Source organism: Jaculus jaculus, chromosome 5 (genome assembly GCF_020740685.1).
Source record: "Jaculus jaculus isolate mJacJac1 chromosome 5, mJacJac1.mat.Y.cur, whole genome shotgun sequence".
In the NCBI taxonomy this organism is placed as follows: Eukaryota; Metazoa; Chordata; class Mammalia; order Rodentia; family Dipodidae; genus Jaculus; species Jaculus jaculus.
Window position 1 is genome coordinate 125,256,187 of NC_059106.1, and position 13,693 is coordinate 125,269,879.

A 13,693-nucleotide genomic window follows, 5' to 3' on the forward strand; every position below is an offset into this window, starting at 1 on the left:
TTAGGTCATAAACTCACTATATAGGCCAGGCTGGCCTCAGACTTGCAGCAATCCTTCTGCCTCTGCCTCTTGAGTGCTGGGATTATCACTGAAAACCACCACCCTTGGCCCTGGATCCTTAAGTTTTGTGAAGCTTAGTGTTGTTTTTTTTTCTGAAGTTTATAACAATTTTCATTTAATATCAATAAAAGAAACAAATTTTCTGTTGGCTTGTTTGCTTATTTTTTTTGTTTTTACTATAACACTGTGCCATTGGCCTTTTGCTGTTGTGTTTGGCTTTTTGAAATAGGGTCTCACTATGTACTATAAGCTAGCCTTGAGCCCATGATTCTTTCTCCAACCCCTTCTCACCTCCCAGCCTCAGCCCCTCAAGTGCTGATTACAGGTATAAGCTACCATGTCTGAATCCTATTTTGGCTTCTTAGCCAAATTCTCTTTGGAATATTCAATTCTGTACTTCGAGACCCACTATGGAGCTATCAACATTCAATCATTTATCTGGTAGATAACAATTAACTTCATGTACCCATAATATCCCCTTCAGATTGTACTAATCTTTTGCTTTTAACTCCGTGTGCCAGGGTTCAGGGAGATAAGTCAGTATGTGGTGCCAACACCCTGAATGTACTCCATCAGTCATTGTCTAAGTGCCAGAGCCCAGCGCAGCCATCCCTGAAGAAATGGTGATTAAGCCGTGTGGGTCTGAACACTGGGAAAAGCAGGAAAGAAGATTCCGAATGAAAATTTGTGCCAGGCTCTTGGCTGAAGACAATACAGGGTACAGAAACCAGGACCGTTTGCTGGAGACTGTGAATGTATTGGGTGGAGAACGATATGGTGAGGGGTTAGAGATGACATATGGTTAACATGAAAAAAAAAATCTGAACATGTTTCAAAAATAATGAGCCTGTGTCCCTGGTTATTTAAACACTAACCCAGATGTGACTGAAATGTGGTTCAAGACCATGACTTTCAACCTGGGAGACTGTCCTAGATGATCTGTTGTTTTCTGCCCATAATGGATGCTTCCCTGAGGAGGGAGAAATTCAGCTATGGAGAGTGGCCATGACCAGCAACTAGTTCAACTAGCCTTTCTGATGGCCTGTGCTTCGAATGTCAGACCTGCCCTGCCAGCCCTATGGCTGCAGTGCCAGCCCCCACCCTTGTGCCAACCCCTACCCATGCCATCGTGAAAGACAACTGTTTGGGCTCAGCCTCTTACTACTGTATCTCTCCTACTCCTGTCTCTCTGGTTGGATCCTGGCTGATATCAGTGGGAAGAACTGAACTGAAAGGAAGAGTTTGGATGCAGAGTGAGAGAAAGGACACTAGTCATAGGATAGAAGACAAAAGCCTGATGGATACTGGATGTAGCTGGGATGAGGTCCACTTTCCATCTTTGTCATGGAGAGAGGGAGGCAGGATAGACAGGAAAAGGACACGTTTATAAATTTGATGTGAAATGGCTACAAAGTTTCCAACTGATAGCTTTTATTGTCTCCTGGAAAACAGGAACCAAGTTCATCTACTGAGAATTGAGGAGAGGCAGGACCAGAGGTATGGAGAAGGCAGACGGTGTGACAAAGTGGAGGGGAGCAAGGAAGGACGTGCGGCAGAGAAGAGTAGAGGATGTCCAGCCCACAACGGCAGGGTGACCCTAAACACAAAATGAAGCTTGTGCTACTCTCAGAAGACCAAGTCCAGATGCCACAGAAAGAGGTGGTGAGTTCTCCTGTGACTAGCCGGCCTGGCATCAGATAGAGAGTAATGTACATGCACAGCACTCAACAACTATTAAATGTCTCTCATATATCAATAACAAGTTTATGTCAACTCTTTAGACCAAAACCTTTTCCACATTCCAGCCCAGCTGAGAAAACTCTATCTTAGATCTGAGCCTACTTCTTGTCACATGAAAGAATATGAATTTGGATGTCTTCTTGGGTGCACACTCAGAGAAGATTTTCACAGTCAATGGCAAGTCCTTCCATATCTAAACTCTATTCACTGCTGATGATGTGATTGATTTGCTCTGCATGAAATCCTGGGATCAAAATAATGTTATGCCTGTGGTCTATGCAGTGTGTCCTGTGTGGAGTGTCCTGTGTGGTGTGGTCTGTGTGGTTGGTCTGTGTGGTGGTCTGTATGGTTGGTCTGTGTGGTGGTCTGTGTGGTATGGTCTATGTGGTGTGGTCTGTGTGGTGGTCTGTGTGGTCTATGTGGTTGGTCTGTTTGGTGGTCTGTGTGGTGGTCTGTGTGGTTGGTCTGTGTGGTGGTTTGTGTGGTGTTGTCTGTGTGGTGGTCTGTGTGGTGGTCTGTGTGGTATTCTGTGTGGTCTGTGTGGTTGGTCTGTTTGGTGGTCTGTGTGGTGTTGTCTGTGTGGTTTGTCTGTGTGGTCGTCTGTGTGGTGGTCAGTGTGGTGGTCTGTGTGGTGGTCTGTGTGGTGGTCTATGTGGTGGTCTGTGTGGTTGGTCTGTGTGGTGGTCTGTGTAGTTAGTCTGTGTGGTGTGGTCTGTGTGGTGGTCTGTGTAGTGGACTGTGTGGTTGGTCTGTGTGGTTGGTCTGTGTGGTGGTCTGTGTGGTGTGGTCTGTGTGGTTTGTCTGAGTGGTGGTCTGTGTGGTGGTCTGTGTTGTTGGTCTGTGTGGTTGTCTGTGTGGTATTCTGTGTGGTGGTCTGTGTGGTCTGTGTGGTTGGTCTGTTTGGTGATCTGTGTGGTGGTCTGTGTGGTTGGTCTGTGTGATGGTCTGTGTGGTGGTCTGTGTTGTTGGTCTGTGTGGTATTCTGTGTGGTGGTCTGTGTGGTTGGTCTGTTTGGTGGTCTGTGTCGTGGTCTGTGTGGTTGGTCTGTTTGGTGGTCTGTGTGGTGGTCTGTGTGGTGTGGTCTGTGTGGTTGGTCCATGTGATGGTCTGTGTGATGGTCTGTGTGGTGGTCTGTGTGGTCTGTGTGGTTGGTCTGTGTGGTGTGGTCTGTGTGGTCATCTGTGTGGTGGTTTGTGTGGTGGTCTGTGTGGTGTGGTCTGTGTGGTCGTCGGTGTGGTGGTCTGTGTGGTTGATCTGTTTGGTGGTCTGTGCGGTGGTCTATGTGGTATGGTCTGTATGGTGGTCTGTGTGGTGGTCTGTGTGGTGATCTGTGTGGTGGTCTGTGTGGTGGTCTGTGTGGTTGGTCTGTGTGCTGGTCTGTGTGGTGGTCTGTGTGGTATGGTCTGTGTGGTTGGTCTGTGTGGTATGTTCTATTTGGTCTTCCAATGTTCCTCCTTGCTTAGGAAATGTCTTACGCTAAGAGACTGAGAATAAAAATAAGGATAATACCATATGATTAAGACATGATAAACTTTCTCCAAGCTCTTAGGAGCCTCTTTGTATTTGGTGTTCTAAAATGTCACCATGGTGTATCCAATTAGTCTTTTATTCACTATGCACTTCCTGTTAGGAAATTTTTCTCCTGTTCTATCCTCCATCCCAGATTCTGATTAGCTCTCCTCAAATATATTTTTGCAACCTTCTTACCTTCTTGTTCTGAGAGACTTTATCTTACTGCCTTTCTTTTGTTGTTTTATATTTTCTTTGTGCAAACTCTTGCTCTCTGATTTCTTTCTCTTTGTAGCAGCTTGTCAACTGCTTAACTTAAATTAGTACAATATTTTCATCTTTGTTTCTTGAAGATATAAATTATACTTTTAAATCTCTTTAGAGTACATACTCTAAGTTGTTTGTTTTCTCTGTGTTCTTTTGTTGCTTTTATTTATCGTGATCCTTCTTTGTACTGTTTTCTACAGATGTCTGGTGAATTTTGTTTTCTTTTTCTCTTTCCTTTTCTTTCTTTTTTGAAAACCCAAGGCAGGCTTTGAGTTCATTATCCTCCTGCCTCAGTTTCCCAAATATTGGGGTTACTCCTGAGTCACACCAGCTCATTTATATTTTGTTGAAGGTCCAAGTTGATTCATAACTGGATCAGGTAGGGTAGACTCTTAATCAGTGTCACCAGTCGGCTAACTGAGGGTTTTCCTTTGCTGTACCTGGGTAGACTGAAATCTCTTCAAGTGCTGGTATCTAGAATCATTCTTTTACCTCAGTGTTTGGCAGCGACGAATAACAGTGGAAAACAACCGCAAGTGGCACCTTCTATTGTCACAGTCCTTACATGGGCCTCGGGTATTGGGTCCCTGGAGATGCAACAGCACCCAGGATTCTACTGGAGAGCAGGAGCTTTGGGTTTCCTCTTCTAACTCCTTCAGCCTTTCGTCATCTCCCTGTGCTCTCTCATCATCATTGCCCTACTTCGACTTCTCTTCTTCCTATCCTGGATATTCTCACACCATCAAGCTGCTCCGTTGATTGCCAGTGGCTGCTGCCAAGATTTGGGGTTCCGGCCTCTGTCAGGAGCATTCAGAAGGCAGGCTGCACTTGGGCTACCTGGCACTGCTCCGGAGCAAGGACCCCTCAGGCACAAAGCAACTGCTTGTGCAGGGGCTTGGACCCTGATGGGTGGGTGGGATCAGTGGACAGAATCAGCTGGCAGTCCACAGCATCAGTGCTACGTGGGTGATCCACGCAGGTTCAGGTTTCCGGGGGCTACTAGTGGTGGGCCCAAGGACTCTTGGCAGTTACATTGGGAAACCAGAGCCCAGGGATGGAAAACTGGGTGCCAGTTGGAAGTAGGGTTACGCTGTCAGGGATCAGAAGCTATGCAGTGTCTCAGTTGTCAAGCTGTGGCCTGACACTGCAGCTTTTCTACCTTCAGGCTTGCACCTGGGTGCAACCACCCTTACCCATCTCGACTCTTCCTTCTTCATGTTGCCAGCTCAGCCCACACACTGAGACCAGGCAAGGAAAGACCACTCCCTCTGAGAAGTGTCTATTCAGACTGATGTACCATAAGGGAGGCAGCACCAGAGAGTGTCTCCCAGCAGCTGCTTAAGAAGCCAGAGAAGGGGTGTTTAGACCAGTCATGGCCATTTATCTGGCAATCTCAGCCCTGCAGTTTGAATCAAGCATGCTACTTGCTTGGGCCAATCACAGCCTTACCTCTTAGTACCACTCACAATCATTAGGCTTGTGGTTTAGATCAACCTTGACCTTATTTCTTGGCACTAGTTGCAGTAGTCCCTCCACTAGGGGAAATGCTTTCCCTCTGATCAAGGTGGAAGTGATTCACTGAGGTTTATGATTCCAGAAGGCCTGGTGTAGACTGTTTCAAACACCCCTAGCTAAGACTGCCCCTTCAAAACCCAGAGAAATCAGCTGTGATCTTTTTTAAAAAAATATTTTATTTTTATTTATTTATTTATTAGAGATGGGGGTGAGAGAGAGAGACAGAGAGAGGGAGAATGGGCACTCCAGGGCCTCTAGCCACTGCAAATGAACTCCAGACGTATGTGCCACCATGTGCATCTGGCTTACGTGGGCTTGGAGAGATGGCTTAGCAGTTAAGCCACATGTCTGTGAAGCCTAAAGACCCTGGTTCGATTCTCCAGGTCCCATGTAAGCCAGATACACATAGTGGTGCATATGTCTGGAGTTCATTTACAGTGGCTAGAGGCCCTGGCGTGCCCATTCTCACTCTCCTCCCACCCCTGACCGCTCTCTCTGTCTCTAATAAATAAATAAAAATAAATCTTAACAAACAAGTTTCCTCTTCCCAGGCATGGTGGTACACACCTTTAATCTCAGCACTTGGGAGGCAGAGGTAGGAGGAATGCTATGAGTTTGAGGCCAGCCTGAGACTACATAGTGAATTCCAGGTCAGCCTGGGCTAGAGAGAGACTCTACCTCAAAAAAAAAAACAAACAAAAAAAAACAAAAACAAAAAGAAAACAACCATATCAGGCAGACCTTAGAATGCTTCTTTCTTGTTGCTAAAGGTGAGGGCTGGCTCATCAGGACTGTGTATATAACCACTGCATGGCCACCTGGAGACAGCACACCCCGTATGGTACCTGTGGGTCAGCTAATGGCTGCTGGTGTTAGAAACTAATGGACAGGGCTGGAGAGATGGCTTAGTGGTGAAGGTGCCTGCAAAGCCAAAGGACCCAGGTTAGATTCCCCAGAACCCATGTAAGCCAGATGCATAAGGTGGCACATGCATCTGGAGTTCCTTTATAGCAGCTGGAGGCCCCGGTGCACCCATTCTCATTCCCTCTCTCTCTCTCAAATAAATATAATTTTTTTTTATTTTTAAAAAGAAAAGAAAGCAAGGCCAGAACTACTAGGATGTTGTGTTTTACAGCATCTCATTCAGCATCAAGGGTCACAGAGGAATGCAAGTGACCAACCTCGGGGCCCTATCACCACTCCATGGGCTCCGTTCAAGACCCCCCAGGTTAGAATCCAGTGGGAACATACAGGGAAATCTGTACGCTATGCACCAAGACAACCAACCTGTAGATGCCATCTGTCCCCTTCTACTACCTTTATAACCACAAGATGACCCCCACAAAAAATGTAACATTGCAACCTATATGGTTGGAATTTGATAAAACACAAGATAGGCCAGGGTGCGTGCGTGTGTGTGTGTGTGTGTGTGTGTGTGTGTGTGTGTGTGTGTGTTGGTTCACTGGACAGCTGGGTTTGCTGACCTCATTCTTACCTCCACCTGATATGCGATTGAGCCTCTACTGGGATACTGGGACCCATGGCCTCTGTGGGGCTCCTCCCTCATCTCAGGGGCTCTCTGACCACACTGTCACGCCATACCCCATCACCTTTAGTACAATACCTCCTACTTTTCATCCCAGAAGTTGTCACTGATGGAAGTAATAGACCTGTCCATTTGTGGCCTGTTGCTCTTTGCTCTCAGATGGAAGGTGTGTTGCTGCAGAGACTTTGTCTATGTGTCAAACAACAAATACAGAGCCTGGCTGGTATTTGTAAATCTTTGCTAGGCCAGTGGATGACATGCTGTCAGTGGGTAGAAAGACTTTAGAAACTGCTGGCTAACTCAACCAATGGGATCATATGAAACTGAAGAGTTTCTTTACAGACAAGCATATAATAAGCAAAGCCAATAGAATACCCACAGAGTGGGAGAAAATATTTGCAGGTTATCCAACTGATAGAGGCCTTATTTCTAGAATTTACAAAGAACTCAAAAATCTAAACAATAAGAAGACAAATACCCCAATCACAAAATGGGGTGCAGAGTTGAACAGGCAATTCACAGAGGAAGAAATACAAATGGCAAACACACACTTAAGAAAATGTTCATCATCCCTAATCATCAGAGAAATGCAAATTAAAACAACTATGAGATTCCACCTCACCCCAATAAGGATAACCAACATCAAAAAGTCAAATGAAAATAAATGCTGGCAAGGATGTGGAGAAGCAGGGACACTCATTCACTGTTGGTGGGAATGCAGGATGGTACAACCACTCTGGAAAGCAATACGGAGACTGCTAAAAAAGCTGACTATAGAAATACCAACAGACCCAGTTATACCCTTACTGGGCATCTACCCTAAAACCTTCAAACCAAAGGCCAGAGAGATTTGCTCAACCATGTTTGTAGCGGCTCAATTCGTAATAGCTAAAAGCTGGAATCAACCCAGATGTCCATCATTAGAAGAATGGATAACAAAGATGTGGTATATCTACACAATGGAATTCTATACAGCAGTAAGAAAAAACGACACAAAGAAATTTGAGGAAAAATTATTGAACCTGGAACAGATCATTCTCAGTGAACTTACCCAATCACAGAAAAAAAAATTGACACATAGTCTCACTCATCTACAGTACCTAACCTGAATCTACTCAAGATGCCTTACATACTCAGCAAGCACCTCATGGACTAGACAATAGGATCGAAGGGAGGGCAGGGAGGGCATCGAAGGGTGGAAAACAGTAATCTGGACCCAAACGGCATTGGTACCATAAAATTCTACTTCCTAAAAGTCAGACGAAATGGCTGAAACTTCACTAGACCTTTACAGGAAACACCTGAACCACAAGACACTGGAGAGGGTAGGATCAAGACTGACCTAAATCTTCTACATCTTCCCTCCCTCCCTCTCCCCCTCTCCCGTCTATCTCTCTCCTCTCTAACTCTTGTATATTAGTTATGTTTTTCCTCAATTTATTAGTGGGCACTGGCCTGTAACCCCCACTTCTTGCTTGGGGCTACCATCCACAATGAGCTTTTGATCAGAGAAACCTACAAGTTTCCCAAAACAATGACAGACTTCTGTCAGAGTACTTGATGACCCACCAAAGGCCAGTGTTAAGACCCTATTGCTGAAGACTCCATATGCAGCTGATACGCAAAATCGAACGGCATGGCTGGAAGGCAGGAGAGAGTCAGTCCCCAGACAGTCAGCGTGTCTAGTGCCAGAGGCGCTACATGGGCGACTGGGGGAAATGACCAATATCTGTCCAAGCAACTCATTGTCTAATCTAATTAGCAACAAATAACCTGACGTGATGCCCACACAAGTGCAATAGTGGCACACGGCCATGGTGAGGAACCAACTACTCTTGATTTGGCTAACTGATCCACTCAGTGGTACTAGACCTATAGCTGGAGCTGGGAAACAAGTCAGAACCATACCCAAACACAAGCCCACTCTACAATATCAAGCTACCATCAATCATGGGAAACAAGGAGGCCTACACCTATCTATCTGTCTATCAAAAAAGTAAGTGTTATTTCAATTTTCTGGGTGCTAACTTACTCTCTGTTGGAGAATCTGCTTCTCTTTTTCAGATAGATGCAGATCCTAAGGAGAGAGCTGCTCCAACATACCTCAAAAGGGGCCCAACTGAAATTAAGGACAATTGGTGAAACAAGCAAGGGTGATGTTTTCCTGTGAACCAGATACCAGCACAAAGGGGAAGGAGACCAACGCAGAGAAAAATCAACTCCTACCAAATCAGAGAGCCAGAGCCTCAGATGCTCCCAACACCTCAGCACTGAAGCAGACCAAAAATGAACCCAACATGGCTCAGGGAAATTTTGCGGAAGAGGGGGCGGAAAGAATGTCAGAGTCACATGTTGGATCATGATTTGCAGAGACATTTAGCATACCAATAACTGGGGACTAACTCCACAATGCACGACCCATTTACATCAACAAGGAGGGTCTAATGGGAGGGGGTAGATCATAGATGAGCCTAAACAATGGTACCAAACTGCCTGTATTTGATGAAAAGAAAACTAATAAATCAAATTAAAAAAAGAAAAAGAAAAGAAACTGCTAGCTCAGAGGCAGGGTAGATATCTCAGTGGGTAAGTCTACTTGCAGTGTAAGCATGAGGGCTGATTTACCCTGAGTTTGATTCCTTAGCACCCATGTAAACAGGTGGTTGTTTCCATGCATGCCTGGAACCCTTGTCCTGTGGGGAGAAGAGACTGGAGAGTCTCTGGGTTTATTGGTTAGCTAGTCTAACTAAAAATGGCAGCTCCGGGATGGAGAGATGGCTTAGCAGTTAAGACGCTTAAGAAGCCTAAGGACCCATGTTCAACTCTCCAGATCCCATGCACAAAAGTGATACAAGAAGTAAGTTGCACATGCCCACTAGGTGGTACAAGCTGGAGTTTGATTTTAGTGGCTGGGGACCTGGCATGCCAATTCTTTCTCTCTCTAAAAAATTAAAATAAATACATAAATAAAGAAATGAAAGCTCCATGTTCAGTGAGAGACTCCATCTTAAAGAAACAGAGAGCTATGGAGAAGGACACCAAGGTTCTGCTCTGGCCTCTGCATACAGGCACATGGGGCATGTGCAGACCCCACCCCCACGCACCATCACAATAATACACTATGCTAATCACACTCACACCACATCACAATACTACACTACACAGCAGTACACTACACACACAAACACACACATACCCACGTGCAAAAATGGAAAAACATTGCTCAGAAAGTAATCCAGAAAAATATTAGCCACTGAGGTCAAATTATTTTTTAAATTTTTTTGTTTATTTTTATTTACTTATTTGAGAGTGACAGAGAGAGAGAGAGAAAGAAGGAGAGAGAGAGAGAGGAGAGAAATTGGTTGCTCCAGGGCTTCTAGCCACTGCAAATGAACTCCAGACGCATGTGCCCCCTTGTGCATCTGGCTAACGTGGGTCCTGGGGAATTGAGCCTTGAACTGGAGTCCTTAAACTTCACAGGCAAGCGCTTAACCACTAAGCCATCTCTCCAGCCTTCAAATTATTTTAAAGGAAGTGTTGCTCCTGCATTCAAAATGAAAAGTGCTTAACTGGAAAATTCAGAAAACACAACTTCAATGTAAGCTCTCCTGGTAGATGGTAAAGGGACAAAATGGGGGTGACAATACAATGACGACATTTTCACCTCCCTTGGGGCAAGCTACAGCCTTTTAAGTGGGTCTTCCTGTAACTATGGCAAATGGTGGGTGCCTCTGCCTTCTGGGCAGTGTGGCAGGCGGAGGACTGACACCTGTCCCCGGTTGGGCCCCCACAGTACTTGGATTCTCTGGCCAGAGATAGCTGGTCCCAGCACATGTGACCCATCAAGAAAAACTTTGTGAATTTTGAAACTTTGAAGCAGGCAACTAGCCACTATTTAGAAGATTTGCAGGTTATCTAATTATATGACAGTCTGTGTCTTTCATTATATACAATTATTATTCATCATTTAAAGATTAAAGTTAACTGTGGAGTTAATTATGATGAAAATTATTCCTTTTCATGGAAATGCAAAGAAAAATTGTCTGGCCAAATTACAAATAATTACTACCCAAAATGGAGAAGTCAGTTTTGCATTTATTAAGAGACTCATCATTCCTGATTGCATACACATATATCTGATCTTGGGCTCTCCTCTGAACTTTTCTTTTTCCATTTTACTTGGCTTCTAATTAACTATTTGAAGACTAGTTAGACAAAATCTTTGGCTGTGTTCACTGTATACTTCTACAAGAGTCAAGATTTTACCAATGAAAACAATAAAACTCCAACCAAACAAAAAACAAGCCAGTCTTTGACAGTTTCAAAAAACAAGTGGAATTTGGAGGTATTGGTGGCCATATATGTCTGTAGGCAGAAGTTAGGTTACAGTTAGGAGAAAATGAAACTGATTTTTTTTTTTTTACAGGCTCAAAAATAACAGAGAAAGAGAGACAAAAGAGAGAGAGAGAGAGACTCATGGAGGCCTGTATGTCCCATCTTGTGGAGAGATCAAGATGTAGCCCTGCCTTGTTGCTGTGGTCTGAATTTGTCCCCTAATTTTCAAGTGTTGAAACAATCACCAGTGTGACTGAATGAGGCCTGTGAAGAACTAGGTAAGCCATAGACACTCTGTCTTCACAAATGGGCTCTGTGCTCTTCTGAAGCAGTGGAAGGAAGTGCCAGCCTGCTTTCTACCATCTGCAGACACAGCAACAAGGCCCCACATGGAAGCAGAGAGCAACCCTCATCAGACACCAACTGCTGGGCCCTTAATCTTAATCTTGAACTTCTTAGGCTTCAAAGCTGTGAGAGATGAGTGCCTACTGCTTACAAATGACCTGGTCTAGCCAGGTGTGGCGGTGATTGTCTTTAATCTTTAATGTGAGTTTGAGGCCATCCTGGGCTGTATAGTGAATGGCAGTTCATCTTGGGCTAAGGTGTGAACCTACTTCAAAAAGAAGAGAAAGAAAAAAGGAGAGAAAGAAGGAAGGGAGGGAGGGAGGAAGGAAGGAAAAGAAATGACTTGGTCTAAGGTATTTTGTTACAGCAACAGGAATGTACAAAGGCACCTGTGGTGCTAATGGAATGCTACAACCAGCTGGCCTTTCATAAAAGCTACTACAAGTCAGGTCCAGTCATCTGTAAAGGAGGGCCTTTCATAGAGTTCTTGCATTATTGAAGGACACATTAAGACACAGGAGAAATTTCTTAAATCCAGCCAGATCTGTTGGAAAGCAGCAGACAACCAAAGTTAATGGATGTACAGCCATGTGGGAGGGAAAGGGGGAGCAGGCAGGGGAAAGGAGGGAAGGAAAAAATAGGAGGGAGTATGGATTAGGAGGAAGGAGGGAAGGAGAGAGAGAAGGAAGTAGGAGAGAATATAGATTAGAAGTAGGATAGGGTATTGATTAGGAAGGAGGAGAGAAGGTTAGAGAGGAGGAAGTAGGAGAGGTGTGGATCAGGAGGGAGGAGGGAAGGGGTGAGAGGAGGAAGTAGGAGAGGTGTGGATTAGGAGGGAGGAGGGAACGGGAGAGAGGAGGAAGTGGGAGAGGTGTGGATTAGGAGGGAGGAGGGAAGGGGAGAGAGGAGGAAGCAGGAGAGGGTGTGGATCAGGAGGGAGGAGGGAAGGGGAGAGAGGAGGAAGCAGGAGAGGGTGTGGATCAGGAGGGAGGAGGGAAGGGGAGAGAGGAGGAAGCAGGAGAGGGTGTGGATTAGGAGGGAGGAAGGAAGGGGAGAGAGGAGGAAGTAGGAGAGGTGTGGATTAGGAAGGAGGAGGGAAGGGGAGAGAGGAGGAAGTGGGAGAGGTGTGTATTAGGAGGGAGGAGGGAAGGGGAGAGAGGAGGAAGTGGGAGAGGTGTGGATTAGGAGGGAGGAGGGAAGGGGAGAGAGGAGGAAGTGGGAGAGGTGTGGATTAGGAGGGAGGAGGGAAGGGGAGAGAGGAGGAAGTAGGAGAGATGTGAATTAGGAGGAAGGAGGGAAGGGGAGAGAGGAGGAAGTAGGAGAGGTGTGGATTAGGAGGGAGGAGGGAAGGGGAGAGAGGAGGAAGTAGGAGAGGTGTGGATAAGGAGGGAGGAGGGAAGGGGAGAGAGGAGGAAGTGGGAGAGGGAGTGGATTAGGCGGGAGGAGGGAAGAAAGAGAGAGGAGGAAGTAGGAGAGGAGTGGATTAGGAGGGAGGAGGGAAGGGGAGAGAGGAGAAAGTAGGAGAGGTGTGGATTAGGAGGGAGGAGGGAAGGAGAGAGAGGAGGAAGTAAGAGAGGTGTGGATTAGGAAGGAGGAGGGAAGGGGAGAGAGGAGGAAGTGGGAGAGGTGTGGATTAGGAGGGAGGAGGGAAGGGGAGAGAGGAGGAAGTGGGAGAGGTGTGGATTAGGAGGGAGGAGGGAAGAGGAGAGAGGAGGAAGTGGGAGAGGTGTGGATTAGGAGGGAGGAGGGAAGGGGAGAGAGGAGGAAGTAAGAGAGGTGTGGATTAGGAAGGAGGAGGGAAGGGGAGAGAGGAGGAAGTGGGAGAGGTGTGGATTAGGAGGGAGGAGGGAAGGGGAGAGAGGAGGAAGTAAGAGAGGTGTGGATTAGGAAGGAGGAGGGAAGGGGAGAGAGGAGGAAGTGGGAGAGGTGTGGATCAGGAGGGAGGAGGGAAGGGGAGAGAGGAGGAAGTGGGAGAGGTGTGGATTAGGAGGGAGGAGGGAAGAGGAGAGAGGAGGAAGTGGGAGAGGTGTGGATTAGGAGGGAGGAGGGAAGAGGAGAGAGGAGGAAGTGGGAGAGGTGTGGATTAGGAGGGAGGAGGGAAGGGGAGAGAGGAGGAAGTAGGAGAGATGTGAATTAGGAGGGAGGAGGGAAGAAAGAGAGAGGAGGAAGTGGGAGAGGTATGGATTAGGAGGGAGGAGGGATGGGGGATGGGGAGAGAGGAGGAAGTGGGAGAGGTGTGGATTAGGAGGGAGGAGGGAAGAAAGAGAGAGGAGGAAGTGGGAGAGGTATGGATTAGGAGGGAGGAGGGATGGGGGATGGGGAGAGAGGAGGAAGTGGGAGAGGTGTGGATTAGGAGGGAGGAGGGAAGGGGAGAGA